At 38.3% G+C, this 27,081-nt stretch overlaps 1 pseudogene; it reads right to left on the reverse strand.

The window, feature by feature from the left end:
* Window positions 1–21,672: 21,672 nt before the first annotated feature.
* Window positions 21,673–22,838, reverse strand: LOC149164882 (expansin-A1 pseudogene; annotated as a pseudogene).
* Window positions 22,839–27,081: the final 4,243 nt, after the last annotated feature.

Below are 27,081 nucleotides of genomic sequence, written 5' to 3' on the forward strand. Positions count from 1 at the left end.
TATTTACAATGACAGTGGAAGTAGCGTTAATAGATCAACAGTGATACCACTTGAGCAACCGACCATTGATCGGCCCTCCAGGACAATCTTCCCCGTTCATTTCCTTCAGAAGAAAGGCATTTTGACCCCTATATGCTGCGATCTTGAAAGGACCTTTCCATAGATTTTCGAACTTTCGGTGCTTACCTTTCTATTCATTCCTTGCATCCCACTTTAGCACCACATCATCCAACTGAAATTTCTCTGCTTTTGCTTTTCTGTCATAGATTTTCTCTATCTTCTCCTGCAACTTGGATGTGTTCTTGAAAACTTCCTCTCTTGTTTGCTGCAAGTGGATCATCTGATTCAACCTTCTCTGCATGGGATCTTCCTCACTGCCAGCCTCCTGAAGAAGTTTGACCACCAGGGCAGTAAGAGAAGCAGCAAATACTATGTCCACTCCATAAACAAGCTCAAACGGTGACATACCAATAGACTTTTTCTGACTGATTCGATTTGCCCAAAGCGCATGGACCAACCTCTTGTTCCAGCTCTTCTTATTTACTTCCAGCAACTTCTGGATGATGTTGACCAAAGATTTATTCAAAGATTCCACCAATCCATTGCCTTGCAGATGATACGTAGTTGAATGACCCAAAATTATGTGATATTTATGACAAAATTATACCATCCTTTTTTATTTGAAAGCTACTGCATTATCAGTGATTAATTTTTTTTGACAACCAAAGCGAGACAAGATGCTATTTTCGAGAAATGAAATGATTACTATGTCCATCGCTTGTCTGGTAGGGGCTACCTCAATCCATTTTGTGAAATAGTCCGTCGTTGTAAGGATCCATCTATGCTGTCCGGAAGAGGCAGGATGAATTTCCCCAATGAAATCCAACCCCCACTGCTGGAATGGAGCGCTCACTTCAATAGGCTTAAGTGGCAAAGGCTGTAATTTCTGTTTTCCTTCAAAAATTTGACATTTATGACAACGCTTGACCATCTTATGCACATCAGCAAACAAAATAGGCTAGTAGTACCCTGCTCTCAAAATTTTGTTCGCTGTTGACTTCCAAAAAAGATGACCTCCACACTCTCCTCCTTGGAAATCCTCCATGACTTTCTTTGCCTCCTCTTCCACCAAACAATTTAACAAAATGCCACCGGGATCTTTCCAATACAGTGCAGGATTCACAATACAAAACTTGGTAGCCTTCGATTTGAGTGTTCTCGCTTTGTTTCTAGTCATGTCGGGCGGTGGTGATAGATTTTTCAGCACATATATTATATCTGAATACCATGGGGACAAAGCAAACATTTCGGATACCTGAATTGTTGTTCCTTCCTCATTCTCATCGGACATCGCAGCGATCAGATTTATGTCCAAGGCATGCAAGTTTGATTCAGCCATTAGATTCGCCAACCCCTGCCCTTTGACCAGCTTTGTAGGCTTTATCTCCACATCATATTCCAGCAAGGCTGCAATCCATTTGCCTCTTCTCCCTTCCAAATCGGTCTGCACTAAAACATCTTTTACAGCGGTATTGGGAACATAGGCTAGAATGTGAGAATGTAGGATATACACCCAGAAATCCTTCAATGCCTTCACCAATGCTAGGGCTTGCTTCTCAATGATGTTGTACTTCAAAGTTGCATCGCTTATAGCCCTGCTAAAGAATGCAATGGGTCTTTCATGATCATCCCTTTTCTGCAATAATACCGCTGCCATAGTGTGCTCAGAAGAAAATGAAAACAATATGAAATCTTGAGAATAGTCCGGGCTAACTAGAACTAGAGTTGAAGAAAGGGCCAATTTGACCAAGTTGAAAGATTTTACAGCCTCCTCTGTCCATTTCACCTGGCTGTCCTTCTTAATCATGTTGGTCATTTCTTTCAAGTGTTCTGCAAGATTAGGCACAAAACGACGCAGAAAATTCATCTTACCATTGAATGATTGTATTTCCTTTTTGTTCCTGGGCAGATCAATTTGCTGAATTGCTTGCACACATGCTGGGTCTATACGAATGCCATCCTTTGAAATGATGTGCCCAAGTAATTTGCCTTCCTACATGGCGAACAAGCTCTTCTTAAGATTCAGCGATAGACCATATTTCCTACATTTTTGAAAGACAATTTTTAGGTGATGCATGTGTTCTTCATTAGACTTTTAAAACACCATCAAATCATCAAAGTACACCACCAAAAACACATCCTTCTCATTCACAAACGCCAAGTCCATTGCCCACTGAAATGTGGCACCTGCATTCTTTAAACCGAATGGAATTTTGGCATAGTGAAAGGTTCCCCATGGAGTGGTTAATGCTGTCTTGTCTCTATCATCTTCATGGATGGAAATTTGGTTATATCCAGAATAACCATCAAGCAGCGACATACGAGATGCCCCTACTACTCGCTAAAGTATATGGTCCATCTTGGGCAGCGGATAGTTGTCCTTTAATGAGACCTTATTTAGATTTCTGAAATTAATGCATAGGCGGATCTCACCGGTCTTCTTACGTACAGGTACTAAGTTAGATATCCAATCTAAAAATCTGATAGGCACAATGATACTTGACTTGTACAACCTATTTACCTCCTTTTCGATAGATGGCAGCGACTTTGGATTTATCCTTCTCAGATTTTGTCTAAATGGTTTTTGATTGGGCTTGATAGGTATTGTGTGCTGAATAATATTTGTATCATAGGTCTTTAAGTCAGAATAATCCCAAGCAAATACATTTGCAAATGAAGCCATCAAACTGATGTATTTGTCCTTGATCTTTGGCGGTAATGCTTTTACCAACTTTGGATTGGCAGTTTTACCAATGTTGACTTCTTCTACACCCTTCTCTGTCGGCTGCAATGTTGGCTTATGGGCTACATCATCCTAGTCAAAAAGTTCTTCTAGAGGTATCAAGCCTTTAGGAATGATGTTATTCTTCAGCTGTAATACGTCCATTTGATTGATCTGCACTTCATCTGTACCGTTCCCTTTGCCTTCATCGTTCTCTACATCAATTGAGGTTTCTTTGGACTTGCCTTTGTTGAGCAGAAAATCCTTAATCTCCTCATCATCTTGGAAAACTTGCCAATGTTGCTGATTGTCTGGGATGGTTGGACGATGCTTGACATGGATTTCAAATTTATTGCTGGAGTTCATGGGGATCTTCAAGCTTCTTGCTGCCTTGGCAAGAGCATCAGCAATACTATTTTGTATACGTGGCACACATGTCAAGGTGTATTCTGAAAATAACTTCAAGATGTCTAAAACTGCATTACAATAGGCCCACATCCTAGGATGTTTTGCTTGATACTCACCTCTAACCTATTGTATTACCAACTCGGAGTCGCCATATACCGAAATCCTCTTTGCATTCAGTTTTCTGAGAATCTTCAGGCCAGCAATTAGAGCTTCATACTCAACTTCATTATTTGAACATTCAAAGGCCAGCTTGTAAGCGCAAACTCTCACGTTGCTAGGCACTTTGTTTGGGGTAGAGAAAGGACTGCGTACCCAAATACCAATACCAGCGCCATCATTCCCTACTGCTCCATCAAAATCCATGGTCCACAAGCCTTCTTCCTCCTCTTGTAAGTGCTGGAAATCTGTTTGCCATGCCTTGTTTGCTTGCTTTCCATCACTTTCAGCTGATTGCCTAGCGTTTTCCTGCTTTTCTTGTCTTTCTTTCTTCACAATTTCTCTGAAATTTTCTGTTATTTCTGGAATGTTGTCTGCTTCTACTATCTGACTATCTATCTCATTTAAACTATCTGAAAACAAAACAAAAGACTCTAAATCTGTATGTACATAGTTAATAGGATGATTTATCGGTTTCTCCTTGCTTGTGATCATATATTTCATCTTTTGTTCTGGGTATAACTTCCACATTTGTCCAAACACCAGGATTGTTGCATAGGAGAAATCCAGCTGTAGTGTCCCTTTCAATTTCGCTACCCAAGACCTGGAAAGAAGCATGCCAAACCTTAGAGGAATATCTGCAACCACCACATCCATCAGAACATTTTTCATAGGAAGCTGATCCAAACTCACAACCAAGTCTTTGATAAGTCCTATACATCTTACTCTGCTGGAATCGAATGAATAGAGATCATGATATTGTCGGGTGATGTGCAGACCAAGCTTATCCATGATAGCCTTGGGCATGAGAATGTGAGAAGCTCCGGAATCGAACATGGCATTGTGTAACAAAAGATCTTGCAATCGTAAACTGATATAGAAGGGTGGCACATCTCTATCAGGAGACTCACCATTCGTTGCTGGTCCAAAAATCATTTGAGACTGATCATCTTCTACATTTACCATGTTGGACATTGGGTCCAAATTCAACATTTTAGAAATCTGTCCTCTATAACTGCTGTTCTTCATTATTTCAGTCAAAGGGATGGATACCTTTAACTTGGAAATCTCATTCTCTAGGCTGAAAGCGGGAGTTTTTTCTACCTCTTTGACTGGGATCTCTTTCCTTTCCTTTTCTTTTGATGTGGCTGGTTGCTGTGATTGTTCTGCTGATTTTGATTTGCTGCTCTCCGGACCAACCGCCTCCTTTCCTTTTCTTTGCGTAGCTGATGAATCATTTTTTGTTGTTTCCCCTCCTTCTTTTTCTAAATTGGTTTGGCCAACACATCTCTGTTTCTAAGGGAATATCCCTGCTGTTGTGTGGACAAAGCATTCATATAACCCCTTTGATATTCTTCTGATTCTTGCTCCAACACGGTGTCGCTAGCTAGAATAAAATCAGCGTCTTGGTGTGTAGCTAAACTTACTGCACATTCTTCCTCTTCGGTGATGTAAGTAGGTAGCTCATCTAGTGTAAAGAGATGGTTTTCCTCGCCTATTACATTCCCATCCTCATCTGACTCCGGTCCATGCACAAAATTATACTGCAAAGGTGTTTGTACCGGCTGTTGTGCTGTCTGCTCTTGAGTTCACTGATCTCTTTGTCTTATTCTATATTGTGGCTGTTGTTGGCCATGAAAGTTAGGATTCCTAACTTGTGGCTCTGGCTTGTCAAGTTTTACCCTTTCAAGCATATGCTCTACCTTTTTGAGAATTTGATCCATTGAAGAAGATTCTTCTTTCACAATGGTTTTCTTCTCTGCTTTCACTCTAGCTCTTTTGGACAACAGATTTGCCTCAACGCTGATCGCAATTTTCTGCATGTCTTCCATTGTAGCCGGTTCTCTCTCTCTTAATTGGTATGCCATGTCAGCATCAAAACCATCTAGAAACTTCATCATTGTTAGTCCCACAGGTTCCTTTAGATGATCTGGAATTTCATTGTAGACTACATTAAATCTAACACAATAATCTTGGACCGACTCAGCGGCATTCCGTTTGATTTGTTCATACTCGGCTAGAATTTGAAGGGGATTCTTTTTCACTTCCCACCGGTTCAAAAATTGTCTTTGTAGTTCAGCCAACGTAGTGATACTTGCAGTCGTCAAACCTCTGAACCATTTCCTCATATCACTTGCAAATGTTTTCACAAAGAGCCTCATCGCCATGTTCTCCGCATCGATCTCATGAAGTTCATAGAAGTATACCATTTTGTCTACATGTTGCTGAGCAGTAATGTTGTTAGGAGTGCCATCAAAAAACAGGATTTTACTTTGATAATCATTTGGCATGTCATCTAGGACTTGGGGCAGAACAAGGGGTGCGAAACGAACAGCCATCATTCTCAGTGGATTTGGCCTTGGAGGTGTTGAAGGAGTGTGCATAGTTTGCAAGGGACTTGCAATTGGTGTTTGGGGCTGTGTTGCAATGTAATTATGTTTTAATCTATTGGCTCTTTCCGTTTCAAGGTCTACAAGAAATTGCGGATTGGGGACAGTATAGTCAACAACCCTTTCGGATTTAGACTCAAACAAAGATATTTCAAATCGTTCGTCAAACTCAAGCTCTTCAAGATACTCAAAAATGTAGGACATGAATGGGATTTGAACACGGGAGTTATGGTGCTTCCTTGACGATGGAGTCTTGGGATAAAATTGGGGTTTTCGTAAATATGAGGAGGGTCCGGGTTTGGATTTTCTCTGGTATATTGTCTCGAAGCCAGCGTGCTATTGAGAGAAATTACAGGACACAACCAACTTAGTCAGCCTTTCCAATCCTAAGCTCATCATCTGGAAGCCTCGAATTCTTATGAAACAAGGGGATTGATTTTCAAATATTCCCCAGTATGGTCGCCACTTTGTTAGCACCTAAATCTGCCTCAGGCTGAAGGAAGGCAAAAATTAGGGTAACCACTAACCACACTCAGTTTGGTAGCTAGCCCTACCAGAGCAGGAGAGGGCTCTCTCCGAGTCACGCTCAGTGAATGGATAAGCAAAAATGGTTTGAGATTACTTACAATGCAATATTTACCTTAGGATAGTAAGTGAAAAGGGATTCTGGAAACAAATTTATGAATGACCGAGCTTCTGGGATGTTTATGGGACTGGCACTCAGCAAAGAATAGAGAATTGAATATGAAGGCATAGATTATTCCATGAGGCAAGGTAGACGGAAAGTGCAGCAATTTCGGTTTAAGGTAACATGGAATGGAAATACTACTGAAGAAAGTGAAAAGGGCATAGTCGCATGAATCCTTTTCAATAGAAGAATAACATTGTACATGAAATTTTCCCACAGGCAGAGCAATATAAATTGAATTCTACCTAATCTCACTTAGAAAATTTCACTGAAATGAAACGTGAATTGAACTATGAAACATAGCAAGATACATATGGAACATAAGAACACATTTGCTACACTCACAACCACAAGAATCGCATGAAACAGAGCCGCTGCCTTTCATTAATTCTCTGTCAAAAACACACAGTGTAGAAACAAAGTTTCTTTCCCACAGTCTCCCAGAAGTTATAAGCCAGCCAACCCTTTGCAAATAACTTGCATACAATATATAAAATGTGTGAGGAAGAGATAGAACGCCCAAGGGTTGGGGAGTTACTCGAATCATTGTGAAATGGAGATGGAGAGCCAACCATCAGCTATAGGTGTAGCACTGCAAACATGACATTTGGCATTGGGGTGACCGTTTTCCTTCCTTTGCCACTTGGATAGAAGCCCATCTGGAGAAAAAACTCTTTAAATGCCGCCTTCGGTACCAAAAACCTAAAGTGTAGATGACCAGGCCCACTTGGAGAAGTCACGACCCGAAATTTCGCGAAACATGAGCAAATTGGCAGTTTTTTCCTCTGTGCACCACACCAAATTCTCTGTACATCATGCCACTTTGGAGCCTGTTTTGTGGAGCTTGTAGGCGTTCAAAATTTGCCCAAGTGGACTTGTTGGAAAGCCTATCCTGTCTACTTTCTAACCCCACTGGAATTTCCAAATTTGGTGCTCATTTTCCCCTCTAAATCTTCATTCCCCCAACACTGCATTTTGTGTGTCACAAAAGTGGCAGAGAGGCCATTTTTGGGTGTTTTCTGACCTTTAGGAGACCCAGATCTTGTCAAACTTTCTTGCCCGGACACTAGTAGTCATAATTTTCGATGCTGAATCCAAGTATGCAAGCTGTTCCTCGATTGGAGCCCTAAAATTTTAGCGTCGCGCCAGTGGCGCGGCACACAGGGAGGAATTTCCTGTTTCTTGTCCAAAAAATCACCATGTGACCAAAATTTGCCCAATTTTTTTTAAATTTAGGCTGGAAGTTCTCTATGAAGTGCTACACTGTGCCAAGGAAGCCTCAGCCAAGATTTGAAGCCGATCTTGCTCCTTTGCCTCCTTTGCCTCTTTTGTCGCTTTGCACAATTTTGCCTTTAGGCTCCTGATTCTTGCTGTGGAGCTCATGTTTCGGGCCATGTAGTGGTGAGTCATGCGCCTCAGCATGTCTTTCTCCCTGTTAGCTTTATCCAACCACTGCTCCAAGTGAACGTTCACTTTCTCTAACACATACTCCCGGTCCTTGTCTCTTTGCTCCATAGGTCTGCCTTGTGCTGCCATGATGTGTTGTGGTTTTCCTTGATCATTTGCAACTCTATCTCAACTAGTCGATCCTCAAGTTGCTTGTTCCTCTGCTCCAGATACTGCACGTTCCACTTGGCCCTCTCTAAGTCCAGGGATAATTTCTCAATCACTGATTGCTGCTCCTGAATGATCTCTCCCAGCTCAGCATTCGTAGGTTCTGCATCTGTCTCATCATCCTGGAGGAGAACAAACTCGGTCTCTTGCTCACCTAATGGCCTTCCTCCTGCACTAGATCCTTGCCCTTACCCTGCTCCTATGGTGCTGATGACGGAATCGAGGCCCCTTCCACCTCGGGTGGAGATAACACTCGCTTTGGTGCTGCGAACAACGGTCTACTACCCTTCTGGTATGTGATGTATACTGGCATGGTGGTAGTCTCATGGTGCTCAAATTGATGTGAAGGACCCCCCACCTCATGCTCTGCCTCTGATACCACCGGTGGAGTGCTGAAGAAATCACGGGAGATGAAGTCCTCCCAAGCAATACCCTGCAATCCCAACTGATGGTCCACCAAAATCTGGATGAGAGAAAAATGATAGACATTGTTTAGCTGCTGTCGAGGGGTCTTGTGCTACATGAATTTCTTCATCCTCTCTATGTTCCCGCAGATGAAAAATGGGAGGCTCATCATCCGCACCTAGTGAAGTGCATGAGAAACCTGATGTGATAGGCATAGAGGCGGGAAAACCTTCCCAGACAACTGAATACTTCATGATCAACCTCATGAGTGGGGCATACTCATCATCTAATTGGAAAAACTCTGGTGAGCTGGCTCAAACAACTGTTCTTGATGTAAGGCTCATAATGATGTTTTTCCACCTTCTTTTTCTTATGCCACTGTTCCCCAATGTTCGTTATTCCTGTTGCCACTGATATGGTTTCCTGTGTCAATGTGAAAGTGACCCCAGCCAGGACAAATTGACCTCCCTGTAGATGAAGTGCAAAAAGGCGAGCCAACTCATGATGGACTCTGACATTTGCCACCCTTTAACAAAATTCATAACATGCCAAGTGCCGGAAGAAAGACATGGCAAGTGGGCATGCCTGCAGCTCAGTGAGGGTGTTTGGCTCATCTCTAAGATGCCTACCACTCCAGTGATGTCTCCTATGGGCCCTCTCTCCTGAAGATGTGTCACTGTGGGTCCCCTCCTCATAATCTGATGAAACTTCTAATGCCATTACTGCTGCTTGCACCCTCAGTTTTATGTTTCCCTCTGAATCCAATGAAATTGGTAGATGCTCTGAAAATCTGTCACTAAGGGGACAATAAAATAGGGAGTATTAGGAGAGGAGTGATGAAAAGGGAATAGGGGCTAGAGGGAGAGATTTATCAGGGACTTGGGAGTGTTTTGGGTATAGTATTGATGAGGTAGGGTTTTGAATTTGTTTTGGTAGGGTTTGGGTTTTTGAGTCATATGAGGAGGGGGGAAAAGGAATATAATTGCATTGGTGCTAGGGTGATGATTAGGGGAAAATGACACAGGGAAATTAGTTGATAGGAGTGGTGTAGAAGGATATTTTGGCAACACTGTCACTGTAGCAAAACCCTAGTTCCTTGATTTTTCTTTGTGTCTTCTTTGGTCGGCTTTATCAAAACTTTTACATTTAATTCATAGTCTCAAAATCATGTTACTCTCCTCAAATTTGAAGTAAGAGTGAAAGTAGTTGGTTTGCCTTTTATGTTTGATAGGCATTCACAAAAATTTTAGGCGAATTTGTGGTTTTCTGGGCTTATGTGTCTGTGCGCCACGCACTCTGCCCAGTGCGTGCATGCTCTGAGTGCGCCGCGACAGTGGCAATTTTACATTGTGGCCGGGCTCCCAGTGCACCGCGCGCCCTGAGTGTGTCATGCCTCCTCGTGTGTGCGCCTCGCGCTGCCAAAGTCGCCCAGGCTTGCTTGGAAGAATGGGGGAGGGTTTTAGTGGTGGATCTAGGGTGGCCTTTAGGGAAAAATGGTCAAGGGGAGATGGAGAAAAATGAGAGGAGAGGGAAAACAAACAGGGGAGGGGAGTGACCCTGGTGCTAACATCACAATCTTGCAACCTCATCCATTGTTTTTCTTGGTGATTTTTCGTGGTTGGCCATTGTGCCTTTGGGTACCATTTAAACATCTTATACCCACCATATTAATGACAAAATTGATGGAGAAGAGGTGTCAACAGGGCCTACCTCTTGTTTTGCTAGCCCTCACCAAGATTTGAAGCGGTTTGGCAATTTTTTATGCCCCTGGCTGTGTGCGTCGCATGCCAAGCACAGTGCACCGCGCGCTGGGTGTGTGTTGCGCCCTTGAGAAAACTGAATGGCGAGCAGGTTGCGTGTGCACCGCGCCCTCTATGTGCGTCGTGCTCCTTGGTGTATGCGCCGCGCTCCCTGAAAACCAGCTCTCCTTCACTCAAACTCTCACGATTTCGCTCTCTCACCTTTGGAATGTCTCTCCAAGTCTTGCAAGAGCACAATGGCTTTGATTTGGGAAAAAACAAGTATATATAGGCTTGGGAGAGATGGGTTTGATTTTTTCTTCTTTGAAAACCCACTTTCTAATGTTTGTGTTTTGCACTTTTTTCATTGACTTTAAAACACCCTGATTTTCATTTTTTCTTTGAAATTTTGGCTCACATGATGGGATTTTCGGCATTTCTTTGCGGGGACTGTGTGACTGGGAATTTAGCCATGGAAATCATGACTGCATCTGAAAAATCAACTTGTGCATTTTTGGAAAATTTTGTCATAAATGACCTTGTTTGACTTTTCTTCAAAATAGAGTTTTGAAGAAGAGTCAAAGTCTTTCCACTTGAAGATGAAGCTCTCTGAACGATATCAGTGTAAGTCCTCCCTCTGGCCTGCATGGCTTGTTCTAGACATGTTTTCAAAGACCAAATTGATGAATTCCTAGACCAAAACATAAAAGATGACTTTCCCTGCAAAGGACGAGACCTTGACTGCCATGAGCTTCGGTGATTATGGACAAAGACCTGAAGCAGCAGGGGCCAGACATGAGGGAAAATGACTAGCATGACTTTCTCCGTCAGATCATGGAATGTCCCTAGCGAAATGCAGATGGGTAAATGGAGTGGGACACCTAAAATTGAAATGCACAAAGAGTTTTGATCTCTGACGGAGGGCTGACCAGACCGACTCTAACATATTACAAATTAGTTTGAGTGTCATCAAATTAGTAAATATCAAATTATTTTGAGTGTCATCAATCAATCCCTTTTTGAAATGGACGAAAAAGTCAATATCAAGGCATACTACGGCGAGATCAATACTTGAAAGCTAAACCACTGGTTTTAGCAATAGAAATTTTATCTCAACGTCCATCAGATCGAGGAGGGGCAAAAGATCTCATTCACGCGACTAAAATTATAGGTCCATGAACTAAACTAGTGGGAGAGGAACATGAAACCCTAAGGTTGGAGGGAGAGGGTCCAGTGACTAAGTTGGAGGATTTCAAAACCCTCATTAAGTCACAATTTTATCCCATTGGGTACATGCAGGACTAGTGGATCCGATGGCATTACTTCAGGAAAAACATGGGTCAAAGCGTGCAGGTGTACACCACAAAATTTAGAAAAATGGCTATAATGGTGGGTACCTCTCCAAAGAACCCATATGTACTCCTCAAGTATTTGGTGGGTCTACATTTCCATATGCATGAACAATTGATGTTTTTCAAGCCCAAATAGGTGGACGAGGCTTGTGTAGAGGCATAATACCTAGAGAACATAGGTGTGAAAAGAGCGCAATAAAGTGGATCGAAGTAGAAGGAGCAACATGAAGCTTCTAAGGAGGGGAAGAAGAAGCAAAAAGGGTGAAAAGATAAAAATACGGCAGCCACAACACACTAGTGAAAAGATCCTAGCAACAACTACAGCATTGATGGCCATATAGAGGAGAAGTGTTGGAAGTTGCATCTAGAGCTAACTGCGAAGAACAAGAATAAATATAATAATAATAATAATATCATGACCACTTATTCAAGCAACCAAGTTGAAAGTAGCTCGAACGTGGATGAGAAGATCATCTGTACATCAGTGTAGAAGGAGGTGAATCTGAGTAGCCTTCAACAACAGGAAGAGAAAGAAATGACCAAATTTTTCCATATAAAGATACACATCAAGAATACAAAAATTGATGTTTTGTTTGACTCAAGATCATTCTTGAATCTCATTGTAGTAGAGTTGTTCAAGAAGTTGGGGTCGGGAGTTTGTGATCATCGAAATAGATATTTACTGGGATGCATAAATAAGGATGTAGAGCTAAAGGTAACACAATAGTGGAAAATTAAATTTTCTATCAATGCTGATTTTATTGATGAAGTAGATCTGGATGTGGTTCCCCTTGATGTATGTGGAGTCATGTTTGGGTGTCCATGCATGTCCCTGCATGATGAAATATTCATGAGAGGTAACTAGTACTAGCTCATCAAGGATGCAAAAGTTTTCACCATCTATGCGCATAAAGACAAGTCGAAAATTTCACTAGTAAGTGCCAACCAGGGCAAGAAATTAATCAAATCCAGTAAGAAGTATGTTTTATTATTTTTAAGAGCTGAAGAGGAGTGAGAAAGAGGCAAGGCATCCCTAGAGGGGTGTACTAAGAAATAGAAACAACAATTGGAGGAGTTGTTATAGGCATACAAGGATGTGGTCTAAGGCCCTGAAGGGTTACCACCTAAGAGAGAAGTGGAGCATGAGATCCAACTATTGTCGTACTCCCAATTGCCAAATATTAGGTTGTATAAGTAATTTGTTATAGAATAATGTGAGGTGAAGATATATTTACAGTAGCTACTGGAACATGGTATCATTCGACCGAATACATCACCATGTGGGTCACCCATCATCATTGTCCAATAGAAGGATGGGACTTGGCATATGTGTATAGATTACAGGGCATTGAATAAAATCACACTCAAGAACATATACCCCTTTCTTAGGATAGATGATCTTCTAGAATAGTTGTTGCAAGTAAAGTATTTCACGAATCTGCACCTGAAGATTGGATATCACCATGTTCGAGTAAAAGAATAAGATACATGGAAGGCCGCCTTCAAAACTAGGAAAGGTTTGTATGAGTGGTTGGTAATGCCATTTGGCCTATGTAATGCATCAGTTGTGTTTATGATATTAATGAATCATATACTACACCCTTTTATAGATTCATTTGTTATTTTCTATTTGGATGATATACTAGTATATAATGCTACGTGGGAGGAGCATATTTCACATTTGACGTAGGTGTTGGAAGCATTGAAGAAGCACCAACTACTATCAAATCTCAAAAAGTGTGAGTTTGCACGACAACCTTTTGTGTATCTTGGGTATGTGATCAGTGGAGGAGAGTTGAAGATAGATACTTCCAAGATGGAGACCATCATGAAATGTCTAGTGCCTACTAATATTTATGAGGCCAGGAGTTTCATTTTGGAAGTACAGTAACTCAAGAAATTCATAGCCTCATTTTCAATTGTAGCAAGATTTCTCTCTGCCATAACAATATGTGGAAAGAGTTTCCAACGGGGAAAAGGTCAGCATAAGGCTTTCGAGGAGCTAAAGAAGAAGATTATTCAAGCACCAGTTCTCACATTACCAAACTTGCAATGACCCTTTGAAGTGGAGATAGATGTGAGTGGGTATTCTATGGGAGTTGTCTTGATGGAAGGAGGAAGGCCAGTTTGCTACCATTCTAAACTATTTCACAAGGTAGTTCTTAACTACACTACCTGTGATAAGGAGCTCTATGGAATGGTACGAGTTGTAAATAATTGGAAACACTATCTGATGGGAAATGAGACAGTAATCCGCAAAGATCACCAACCATTACACTACTTGTAGACCTAGAGTAAGCTACAACAAACTAGGAATTACAAGTGCATGGCATTTTTACGAGAATTTCATTTCATGATAAAGTATAAGAAAGGACACACAAACAAGTTGGAATATATTATTTCAAGGCCACCTACATCAAAAATTATAGCTTTGGTGACTCTTTTGCACATGGAGCCATTAACCCATGATGCATACAGAGAGTCATATTAAGAAGATGAGGACTTGAAGGAGGTGTATCAACAGCTGCAGAGTCATAGTCATGTGCATGATGGCGCCAACACCATTGAATTCCATCTCTTAGATGCGATGGATAAGTTATGTGTTCCTAAAGGTTAGTGTTTGCAACTGATTACAGAGGCTCGCGCCTCCAAGATTGTAGGGCACTTTGGTGTAGAGAAGACTGTCGCTAACTTGTAGAGGTATGTGTATTGGCCTAAGATGTAAGAGCAGGTAGCTAGGTTCATAAGAGGATGCATTTTTTGTTGTACCAATAAGCCTAATAATAGGAAACAAGGTTTGTATCATCCCTTACCTGTACCTACTCATCCTTGGGAAAGACTTTGTGGGAGGTTTACCGATAACTAGGAAGGGACATGACTACATGTTTGTGGTAGTTGACAAGCTCAACAAGATGTGTGTTCTGATACCCTATAAAAATACCATTGCATAAGAAGCAAGAAACTTGTTCTTTGGATAGGTTTGGGTGCAGTTTGGGATACGAGGGAGCATCATTTCAGACAGGGACACAAGATTTCTCTGTGCATTCTGAACTACACTATGGGAGAAGGACACGAAATTGAAAAGTTCTACAAGATTCCGTCCATAGACAGATGTGCACACATACGTAGTCAACAAGAATTTGGTGCAGCTTCTGACAGGATACAACAAGAAGCATCCGAAGACATGGGATGAAAATCTGGTATATATAGAACATTCTTATAATAGAGTAGTCCACAATTCTATATTAAAGTCCCCATTTGAGACTTGTTTTGGATATTTTCCACCTTCACCTTTGGATACTTCATTTGGGCAACAAAGAGGAGAGAGGGAAGATCTTAAAGTAGATGCTTTAAGGGATGAAAAAACTATAGAGAAGATCAGGAAGATCCATCTATAGGTACATGAAACATGACAAAAATCATAGGAGAAGTATAAGGCCATACGTGATTAACACATAATAGAGAAATCATTCAAGGTGGGAGACAGAGTACGACTATAGTTGAACAAGGAGAGGTTGTAGGGGCCTGGAAAGAAAATCAAGGCTCTTAATTACGGTCCCCTTGAGATACTAGAAAGGGTGGGTGATAATGCCTATCAACTCATTTTACCACCATATATGCACATTTACTTAGTTGTGAATGTAGAAAATTTTAAACTCTATGAGCCTTCCATGCTAGATCAGGAATAGGAATAGGTTCTTCCTCTTGTGGAGTATTTGTCACTAGATGCTCAGGTAGAGTAGATAGAAGATACAATTTTGGTGAAGAGGTCTAGAATTACAAGACATAAGATACAATTTTGTAGAAGAGGTCCAGAACTACAAGACATGGGCAATATGACCTTCGGTAGATTGGATTGAGGGGACAACTTCCAAGAAAAGATAAATGGTACACCAGAGAGAAGGTGGAGGAAAAATTTCCTCAGCTCATTCAAGAAATGATTTTGGAGACAGAAATCCTCCCAAAATGGTGATGTGTGATCTGAATTGGATCATTATATTGTTTTTCATCCACCTTGATGCATTTTGAGTGGAAAAATTGGAGGAATCAACTAACGGGACTGTTTTTAGCAGTGGGACTCAATTTTCCCATACATGGTCTAAAACCTTCGAGGAGAATTTTGAGGCATCAAAAAACACCTTTTGTGGGTAAAAATTTGATGCTTTAGTGCAACACCTTTTCATGTTATTCTACACATAGATACATTTCCAACGACACAAGAAGCACATCAATGAGAGTACATATGCAAAATTTATGGCACTCAGAAGTTGACATTCCCATTTTCACACCTTTAGCTCGGTAGGATGTCGAATAAACCCCCTTTATTCATGGAAAAGGGTCTAGCTATGTGTTTTTGATGTAAAAGACTCTAAAATAATCTATTTTGTAACTCTAGTTAAGAGTTGATGTAGACAAACTTAGACAATAGTAGGTTATCAGGCTATGTTATAATCGGGTGACTAGGAGGAAGAGGCATTCCATTACTTTTAGAGAATTTTCTTCTACAACTGAGAAAATATAGCTAAGAGAGATAGGAGGTAGAGGACACCAAGAGTATTTGTGCACTGTAGTAGCAGATGGACCACAAATACTATTTCTTTGTACATGTGGCCATATTTCCATACAGAGAAAGAGAGCAAAGCAACCTAACCTTCCAGCTGGGTTTTCTCCTGAAAGGGTTTCCCATAGAGAATATCTTGTGCCTTGTGTGTGTGTGTGTTTTATTTTTTCATTCTCTACTTTTCTGTATAATTTCCATTCGCATGCATGCACTAATTACAGTTAAATCCACATATCTTAAAGTTTAATAAATTGTAATATTGTATAATTTTTAGAGTTTTAATATAATATTATTATATATGTTATGACGAACTGTCCACTGCAATATCCATAGCAGTTTACAGATCACCAAGGAATTGCGTAGTTATCATAGGTCAATTCTTTGACTGTGTGAACCACCTGTACAACTTGAACTAGTTTACAACTAATAGTACACTTCCCTTGAACTCCAATCTCAACTAGGTAACTCAAATTCTTTGCATGCAACAATTATTTTTGAATGATTGATCAGTTAAATGGATGATCACTCAGTGTGAAAAAAATTACACACCCTCGAGTTGACCTCCACTAGTTCTTGTGATACTGAAAACTATTTAATTTGACAATAACTCAAATTAACTGAAATATATTGCTACAAATTAGCAATCAATCATGTAGAACTAAACTCAAGTGTCTCTAAATGGAATTTACTAAGTTAACCAAATGAAAAGAGCCATGTTACCTCATTTAACTACCTCCAAGTATTCTGTTGAAATTGAAATTCAAATTTTTAATCTAGTTTGACTAAGGCAAAGTTAAAACTAGATTTTCTTGCCCCATTTTCAACACGAAAACCTAAAATTTAAATTTTAGGGTGAGTACTACGAAAATATTTTGTAGCGCCACCTGTAGGTTTGCAATAGGTTAATTTCACTATGAAAAACTTAGGTTTGCATGAATAAACTTGATTAGACATACCCCTAGGATTAGGTAGCAATTTACACAAAATATTTATAAGGTCCTGTACATAACCATGATTTTTCAAAATGAATTGATAAATATTTATTTTGGACCTTTCGCGAAAGGTGCAAAGCTGATGCTAACAGGCTCCAATGGAGATACTATCCCCTTTGGAGGTAGTAAGGACACGTTGATGTTGTGCCTAATCGATTGGGTTGAAAACTATGAAACACTTCTATGAAGAAAATTGAGAATGTCAATATGTTTTATTTTGAAGAATAAATACTCTGCAATTGTTTAGTAAAAAAAATGAAACTCACAACTACAAATCATGATCTTATGGCCTTGATCTTGAGCTTCAAATCCTTAAAGTTGTTTCCATATCCTGGAAATTTGTTTGAACATGGATCTATGAAACACTTCTATGAAGAAAATTGAGAATGTCAATATGTTTTATTTTGAAGAATGAATACTCTGCAATTGTTTAGTAAAAAAAATGAAACTCACAACTACAAATCATGATCTTATGGCCTTGATCTTGGGCTTCAAATCCTTAAATTTGTTGTCATATCCTAGAAATTTGTTTGAACATGGATATATACAATGAGATGTGATGACTGATGTCTCTCAAACCAAGAAATGTTTCAGGAAGCATCCATTTACTAGAACTCCACTTAACAACACTCCATTTAGATCTTCCAAAATGAAATCATTCTTACCTCTAAAAGCAACAATTCTATGAGGCCCCTCCCATAAATTATTAAAATTTCCATGTTTCCCTTTTCCCTCAATTGTGGCATCCCACTTCAAGACTAAATCCTAGTTCTTAAAGTCGTTCTCCTTGACCTTCTTATCATGGATTTGATTGATTTTGTCCTGAAACAACTGAGATTTTTTATATACCTTTTCTCTTAGCTCCTATACTTCAGTAAGTTGATTAGTCCTTCTTTGAAAATCATAGCTCTTCCTCATGTTCCTGCAATAATATCATCAATAGTAAATAAAGGAAATCGGGAAAAAAAACTTCGTGCCATAGACTAAGTGGAATGGGGATGTACCAATGGACTTTTCAACGGTAATCCTATCTGCCCACAATGCAAAATTTAAATTGGTATTCCAGGCCCTTTTGTTCTCTTCTAAGAATTTCTTGATGATTTTGACTAAACTTTTGTTAGATGACTCAGCCAGTTCATTACCCTGGGGTAATAGGTTGTGGAATGACCTAAAGAAACAAGATAATTCTCATGAAATTTAACCATATTCTGATATTTAAAATACTAAGCATTATCTGTTATTATTTTTCTAGCATAGCCGAACCTTGAAATTATGCCTTCTAAAAACTGAATCACTACACTATCAGTAGCATGTCTTGTCGTTATAACTTCAATGCATTTGAGAAAGTAGTATATGGCAGTTGATATCCATTTATTTTGTTCGAAAGAGTGTGGATGAATTTCTCCAATAAATCCCAACCCCACTGCTGAAATGGGGTTTTAACTAAGATTGGTTTCAGAGGTAATGACAACAACTTTGTTTTTCCTTCAAAAATTTGGCACTTAAAACAGGTTTTTGCTTCTTTATGTACATCTGCAAAAGGAGTTGGCCAATAGTAGCATTTCCTAACGATTTTATTAACTATGGCTTTTCAATAGTGATGCCCTCCATATACTCCTTGATGACATCATTTTACCGCTTATTTTTCTTTAGCTTCAATGAGACAATTCAAAAGGATCCTTGTTGGATCTTTCCAAAACAAGTAACCTTCATTATAATAGCACTTTTCAAGTTTAAAGACCGTGCTACCGTTTTATCCATCCTTGGTGGGGCTTCCAATTTTTGCAAAACATATATTATGTCACTATAATAGGGGGAATTTCTAAGTTCATCAAATATTTTAAGAACCATCCTTTCTTCTGAACCATTGGACAAAATTGAGAAAACCATTATGCCCAAAGTCTCAAAATTTGTTTCAATGATCAGCTTAATTATACCTTGAGCTTTGATTAACTTTGTTAGTTTAATCTCTAGATCATACTCCAATAATATCTCAATCCACTTACCTCTCTGACTATAGGCTAACTAGGATGTCTTTTACAACATCATTAGGAACAAAAGTTGTCACATGAGAATGTAGAACATAAACTCTAAAATATTTTAGAGCTTTCACCAATGCAAAGGCCTATTTTTCCAAAATATTGTATTTTAACTCATCGTCTCTCAAATTTCTAATAAAAAATGAGATGGAAAGTTAGAAGAAGAATTATCATTCCTTGAGATAAATGGGAAATTTTTTGACAGCACCCTAGTTTTCCATTGTTTGGGGAAAATCAATGGTGAGAAGGGGGAACCGTGATGTTCCCTGTGGACTTGTATCCCAACGGTGATGGAATAGTGTATCACACCCCATAGGCTATAGTCATTAATAAAGGGAAAAACTTAATTATCCAAATGTTTTGGGCAACATTCGGAAAATTTATGGGTGGCTAAGGAAAAAATCCCAAATTGGGGGTTACACTTGTAGCCCCATAGGAAATCTATGAGTAAAGGACATTTGGAATCATTCCATAATCATCGAATTGGAATTGAATTGTTTATGTTTTCTTGAGCTTGAGGCTCTAAGGGTTTTAAGACCCCATCACTTTGATTAATTTTAGTGGAGGTGATCCTACCCTAGCTAATGTTGTATAGTTTTAGTAGAGTTTATTCCACCCTACCTAGACACCTCTTTTCCTTGTCCTAACATAGCAAAATGATCTTGAAATAACTCAGATTTGTGTGGCCAACAAGGATGGAATTCTTTGATTTACCAATAAACTATGTTTAAGGCAAGATACACCTTCCCTATAATTGAAAGTGGTAAGTTCTCTAAAGCAATGGATCCTTTGGGCCACTTGTGAGGCACTAAAGGTAAACAGAAGGACAAGACCCTTTTCTAAGCAACAAAGTTCCTTTCCTATGGTTTGTTTAGCTATCAAGCCCTTTCTTTAGCAAGCAAGGATATGTGGTCAACAAAAGATTTTTGGTGACTCTTCAATCAAGGACTATAGCTTGTGTGACAGAACACGAAGGTTTGTTTGAGGACAGGTCCACAAGCCGAGGCCACATGGATGCATTCCTATGCTGACACAATGAATCAATTTTGTGGGTTACTTGGTCAATCAAAGTCTAGCTCAAGGCAACGGCGGCTTTCTTGTGGTGCAACACATTAGATATTGAGTTAATTACTTTAGTAACAACAATGTTGTTTAGTGCTAGAGTGCATTATAGTCAAATATTGGTTTATTAAAATATTGACTTTGCATATTACTACTATTCTCACGCATTATAGTGATTTGATTTAGGAATCATATTGAAGTAGAAATATTTTACTAGTGCATATACATAAAAGTACCTATTTCTATATAAATTGGCATTGTTATGCATATTTCTTTTCTAATTCATCTGGAAAAACCCTAGTTAAAGTAGAACCTTGATATAATTTTTTCCTTACCATATTACACTTCAACCTTTTTTTATAAATTAACTACATTTTTAATAAGTATTCCTTACTCTAAACACTTTTTTTAATCTAAATATATATTAACTCTAAATCTCACATACTTATCCACACGAGAATGACTTTAGTTTACTCTTCTAACATACCAAAATAGTAATTAGAAACTAATATCCATGGCAGCCACTAAGCAAAACTGTATACATAATAATCAACCAGGAACCAAATCCAGTTGGAATTGAGACAATGAAAGAGTTAAATGCATGTATATGTTTTTCAGAAGTTGGGCATTTTGTATTATATACTATCAAGGACATACATCAAAATAATATCTGACTTTACTTACTGGTTTACCCTTAAATCATAAAAGATCTTTGTACTACTTGTGACTGTTTAATGATTTACCAGTAAAGAAGTTTTAGTTTTTTTAAGGCATATCATAAAAGATCCTCCATACTACAGAGTATGTAATACAGAAAAAATATCTACAAATTGTATCAAATTTACTATCTACTTGTGGTTGTATCCAATTAAACAAGCAAAATACCAAACACACAAAAAAAGGTCATGTCCTGGAAGCCTGCACATGGCAAAGGAAAGAGTGTTCACACCTATATTTCACCCAGAGAAACAATGACCATGCTAGGGCCCAAGGAATTGCCAACTGGAACTCCAAGGACTCCAGGAGGGGCTCTTGGATAAAGAAAATTTAGTCAAGGACAGGGATTGTCTTTGGGAACCCCAGCAAAATCAACTTCAGTAACTAAGAAATAGTCAGGGCCAACAGCCCACGTTAGATTGACAGAAAAGATATTACAGCAAACTGCTCCATCTTGGAGATTACTATAAGATCATTGTGAGGTTTCTTATTCAAAATATTACATTGATAAAGCACTGGAAAATGCTGTTTATTTAAGCAATAATAAAGTCTACATAAATTTTATTATATTCCTGCATCTGTATCAAAGTTGGGCCTTGGAGAAAAATGATCTAAGTATGCAGCCACAGATATGCAGAAATTCACAATATAAACTAAACTTACTGAGTATTTATATGCCCGATCTATCACACAGACCCAAAAAGTATTACTATTGGCTATTTATTAATGCATAAGTAGACTTTTCTTTCTGAATGCAGTGATATAAATTAGAATTGGGCTCCTTCGAATGTCTGGCCGAACTTCCAAGTAGGAGGAGCTACGTTATTGGAAACAACGCTCTTTCCATCGCTTGTGGTGACATTGAACGACAGACTCTGCCCATCTAAGTAAGAATTGCACAGCCAAATTTGTCCCCAGTTTCGAGACATGGGTTGCCAATTGGTGTTTGAACCTTTGATAAAAACATCCTGCACATCTCCTGCGCCTCCAACATTGCTCAGAAGCACCAAATTGAAATAGGAATCACCATTAATGGTGAATCGAATTCCCCCCTTCCTCGTACATGGTACTCTGCATATATTACAAGGTATTCAGATTTTCTATGACAGAAACCCTAATAATGAATGAAAATTACATGGTACTCTCGAGTCCGCCACATATTACAAGGCATACAAGTTTTCTAGGACAAAACCCTAAAATGGAACGAAAATTACATGGTATTCTGAATATATTTTGGGCATTCAAGTTCTCTATGACAAAACCCTAAAATTCTCTATGACAAAACCCTAAAATGGAATGAAAATAGTTGTCAGTTTTTGAAAAACAAAGAGGATTATGCGTGTTATACAGGTCTAGGAATTCATCTCTACCTTCTATATTTGACAGGAACGATACCACTGTCGCGTTTGACAATCCTTAGGAAAGCAGCCTTTGGCAGAAAGATGCTCTTAAATGGTGGTTTGCAGTGGACACCATTGCCTGGAACGCACAAGTTAGTGGCAGTTACATTCACACTGCCCGGCAAACACCATTTAGCGTGAGCATTGCATTCTATTTGGTAGCAGGCACCGCAAGCACGTCCATTGTTGAGAAGAGCACTGCTAACAGCTACCGTATCTTTTCCGTAGCCTTGGCCGTTCAGATTGCTGTATCCACATGCATCGCCTGAGCCATTTTTTCGTATGAGGATGAGTTCCTAACCATTCTTGTAAAAATAAAGTAGAAAAGTTTGCAATCCAACATTTTCACCTAAATATTTCTTTTATGTGTATGGCATGAAATGATCTTTACCTTTTCTTCCAGAAATCTCTCCATCGTCATATAACGTTGCATTTCCTTCTTGCCAGACATTGCCTCCCTTCACTGCATGCGCTATCACGCACAATAATCCCACCACTGCATAAAACAGAATATTACTCCGTCCAGATGCCATGCTGCTCCACAAGTCTATAGTATGTCGATATGAAACAGGATTCTCAGGGATAGCTTTGCAATATAACTATAAGAATGGAATAACCTTAATATATATATATAGATAGAGTATCGGTCAAAAACTATCCTTTGGAATTCCAAAAGCCGTACCGGCATTCAAGAGCATTGCTTCAAACCGATATTTATGGACCTTTTCAGCCATTATATGGAGTTTTTCTTTTCACGACATTTCTTTCGAGAATGTTTACACCTTGAGTTCCTGTTCAAGTCCTCCTCGGACCCAGTTTAAAGAAAAATTATTAGATTTGGTTCTCCACATATATCATGAACTGAATTAAATTTGACTGATACCAATGTAAAATAAGAGGGATTAAATTTGATTGCAAAGTTCAATAAAAAAATATATTAATAACGAAAGTTTGTTGTCAAATCGAATTTGGCTACCAAAATTTGGAATTCTTCCCTAAGAACTTTTGTTCCGTTTTTAAGGGATTTTGGAAATATAAAAGTTCCGTTTTTAACGGATTTAGGAAATATAAAAGGTAAATGTTAACGAGTAATGAAATTGTTTGGTTTTTTTGTTTTAAACTTAATTTAAATTAATTTAACAATTTTTTTAATTATTATTATTGTTGTTATTATTATTATTTAGTTTAATTTAAAGATGAAATGACAATTTTTAAAATATTTTTTCTTATTATTTTTAATCAAATTTCTATACAGATTTTTAAAAATTTGAGTTCACAGTATTTAATTTATAGAATTCAAGTGTTTTAGGAGTTTCAAAATATATTTTAAACCACAAAAAACTACAATATTATAATGCCATATTTCTCATGAAAAATGATATTTCGTTTATAAGTTAGATCACTACTTACTATTATTATTATTATAGCCTCTACTTGGGACGACTACGTGGTTTGCAGGATGGGATGATAATTCCCTTCACCACTTTTAATATCTCACATAAGGCCATTTTTGGTCCCTTGTGATAAGGCCTAAGGCATAGGCTTCCCCACATTCATGAATTCACCCGAATTACTTCAACGAATTCTCGATTCACCATTGTTTAAAAAGCTAGATTATTATTAAAATAATATAATATTAAGAAAATAGATTATTATTATAATAATATAATACTTAAAAGATTCAAATATTATTTAAGATGATTAAGAGATAACTAAGATTAAAATAGAGATTAAAAATTGTTTTAATTTTCTTATTTATTTTTGTGATAAGAAATTACTTATTTGTATTAAAATATTATATTTTAAGTTGAGAAGGGTTATAATGAATTTTTTTAAATTTCGTCTTTTTGATAAGATTAAAATTTATGAGTTAATTAGATTTTTTTTAGTAAAGAGGAATGGTTATGGTGATTCTCATTTATATCTAATTCCCCACATAAGGAGCATATTGTTGTAATGACTTTGAATTTTATTGTTGACCAACCTTATGTTTTAAAAATTCTATAATTTACTCTTACAAATTTCTAATTATTTCAATTTTATATATATTCAAATTAAAATTTAATGATGACGATGGTGATTAAAATCCACTAATACCAATGTGGCTTATTGGACTTTAAGAAAAGAAAAAAGAATTTAGTTGTGATTCTTCAAAATCTTGTTTCTATGATCAAAGAGAAGGGAAATAAGTGCTCCAAGATCACTATAGTTGGGTTGGCTTAATAAGTGAAGAAGGTAGGAAGTGTGCCATATGATAGGGAATTAAGAACAGATGTGAGTAGGAGTCGGGAAGTCTAAAATGAAGTGTTTTCATCTTCCACCTTCTTAGTGTCGCAAATCTGACAGGTTTTATCTTCCCAAGGATTCTTCGGAGTAGACAACCGCCGGATTTCACTTCGAACCTCATGAGAACTAGTTCTTATCCTGGTGATGTTCATTATTTTCTTAGTGATGGTTAACACAGAGAGATAACTTTGGGTATCAAGGGTGGGGTTGATCACCTCCTTGTGGTATCTTAGCTTTCTTTTACCTACCAACTCCTTATCATCCAACTACTTGTTCTTAAAATTGGAGGTAATAGTATCTTTAACACTATTCTTGCTTCCCATGATGATCTCCTCCTTTATCCCCCAATGGTTGAGCCAAGATTGGGCATCCTTATACCACCCATGCTTGAGGCAAAGGTGGGGGTTTTGACTAGAGTTAGAAACAATTTTCGGGAGCCTCTTGGGGTCCATGTTTTAAAGCTTGTTCTTATACATAAGGTATCTAAACATAACTATACTTTCAATGAGGGACAAACCAACTTCGATCAAGAGGATAAGATAAGGAGTATTTCCCTTGATATTTAGGTTATAGGTGATGAATTTCTTTTGAATCTTCTCAATATTTCTCCATGACTCTTTGGATATACTGCAATCCCAAACTTCACATCTGTATAGGACAATAGGGGTGACGAGAGTCTCGAAGAGGAACATCCTTTTACTCGACATGCAAAGATTGTTAGGTCCCTATACTACTAGTGTAAACCCATATTGGTATTAGTGTAGCCCCCTTATTATATTATTGTGTCCATATAGTCCCCATGTTGTTATTATTGTACCCCATAGAAGCCCATTATTGTCATTGTTGTGCCCGTACAATATTATTGTTATGTAGGCTACGATTGTATTGGGATTGCTTAGACTCCCATATATAGAAGGGAGGTCTTGTCATTTGTATCATCTAATTGTTCATTTGTGTAAGGTAAAGGATGTTTCGCCCACGAAGAGGTTGATTTTGAAGTCATTGATCTATCTTTTTTTCTTTTTGTGAGTTGGTTTCATAACATTTGGTATCAAAGCTTTGGATTCTATGGTTTGGCTGCTCCAAAATAGGTCATCATGGAATTTTTTCTATAACTTTGTTTTTGCGACATCTCAAAAGCTAAAACAAAAACCCATTTGAGCTGAAATATTTATGATCCTCGGTTCAAAATTTCAGATCTTATCTCGCTATATTTTTGGAGATATGATCTGAGGAAAGTAGCGTGTTTGCAAGATACAAAATTTCATCTCAAGCAGGTCATTGTGACATTTTCACTTTAATTTTATTTCTATGAAAGTTGAGCCCTGAAATTAAAATCGATTTGAGCTGAAATATTGGTGAAGATCAGGCCCATTGGATTTCTTCATTGCATTTATTAATGAAAAAAGTTCATTCCCTTGATTTTCATGTGCAAATGTATTGATGTATATATGGATTTTGATGGCTAATATGTTTATTGTATTTTTGTTCCTATTATGTTGTTTATATGCACATTTACTGTGGAGGGTGTTACACTTACTACATAAGAAATTATGAGAAAATATTAGGAGAAATAAATGTACAATAATGAAAAATCAAGGGCCTAATTGGATTTGATGAAAAACAAAACATTATAGGGAATGATAGGGGAGGGAAAGGGTTGAGATTAAATGGGTGAAATGGTGGATGACAGGCTTCCAAGGTTTGCAAAGCCTACCTCCATCCTCTCTATTAAAAATATTAGGGTTTTTCTCGATTTCCACGACTTCTCGAATAACATGCGAGTTATAAAATGGAACAAAGGCTATGATTTTCGATTGATCAAAACAAATCAGATGTTTGAACTTAAGTGAGTGCTCAATATGGTATACATCTCATTGAAATAGGATTGGCTAAAATCGCTTTGCGGGGGGGAATGAAATAGTAAAACAACCAGGGTTTTGAACTGTCACAGAGGTAGTCCTCCATGAAAGGACACACATGAGGGAGCTCAACTCCCTCCTACAAGTAGGCTATAGCTAGCAGGGGAAACAAATCAATGGCAAATGATAGAGAGTCTTCAGAAGGAAAGGACAGAAGCAATGAAGAAGAGAAGAAGGGAACTAAGTCAAGGAAGCACAATGTTGCATTGGAAAATGAGGGAGAAATCAAGGAACAAAGCACTAAAGACAAAGCATAGATGGGACCATGCAAACCCAAGGCAGCGGTAACTCCAAGATTCATTTTAAATGATCTAGTGTTGTAGGCGCATAGGGATCATATGCAAACATATGCAATCATTTGTAAATTCATAGGATTGTGGCCTACTGAAAAAGCATTACAAATGTGGATTAAGTACCACTGGAAACCAAAAGGCAGCATTGACCTACATCTTCGGTCCAAGGGATTTTTCATTGTTGTATTTGCAGATATTGAAGATAAGGACAGAATATTTGAAGGAGGACCATACTTTTATGCTACAGCAGGCCTCTATATGCGACCTTGGATGAT

Source organism: Pinus tabuliformis, chromosome 5_1 (assembly GCF_031772625.1).
Source record: "Pinus tabuliformis cultivar Carrire ecotype Pingquan chromosome 5_1, CPIR1, whole genome shotgun sequence".
NCBI classification, from domain to species: Eukaryota; Viridiplantae; Streptophyta; class Pinopsida; order Pinales; family Pinaceae; genus Pinus; species Pinus tabuliformis.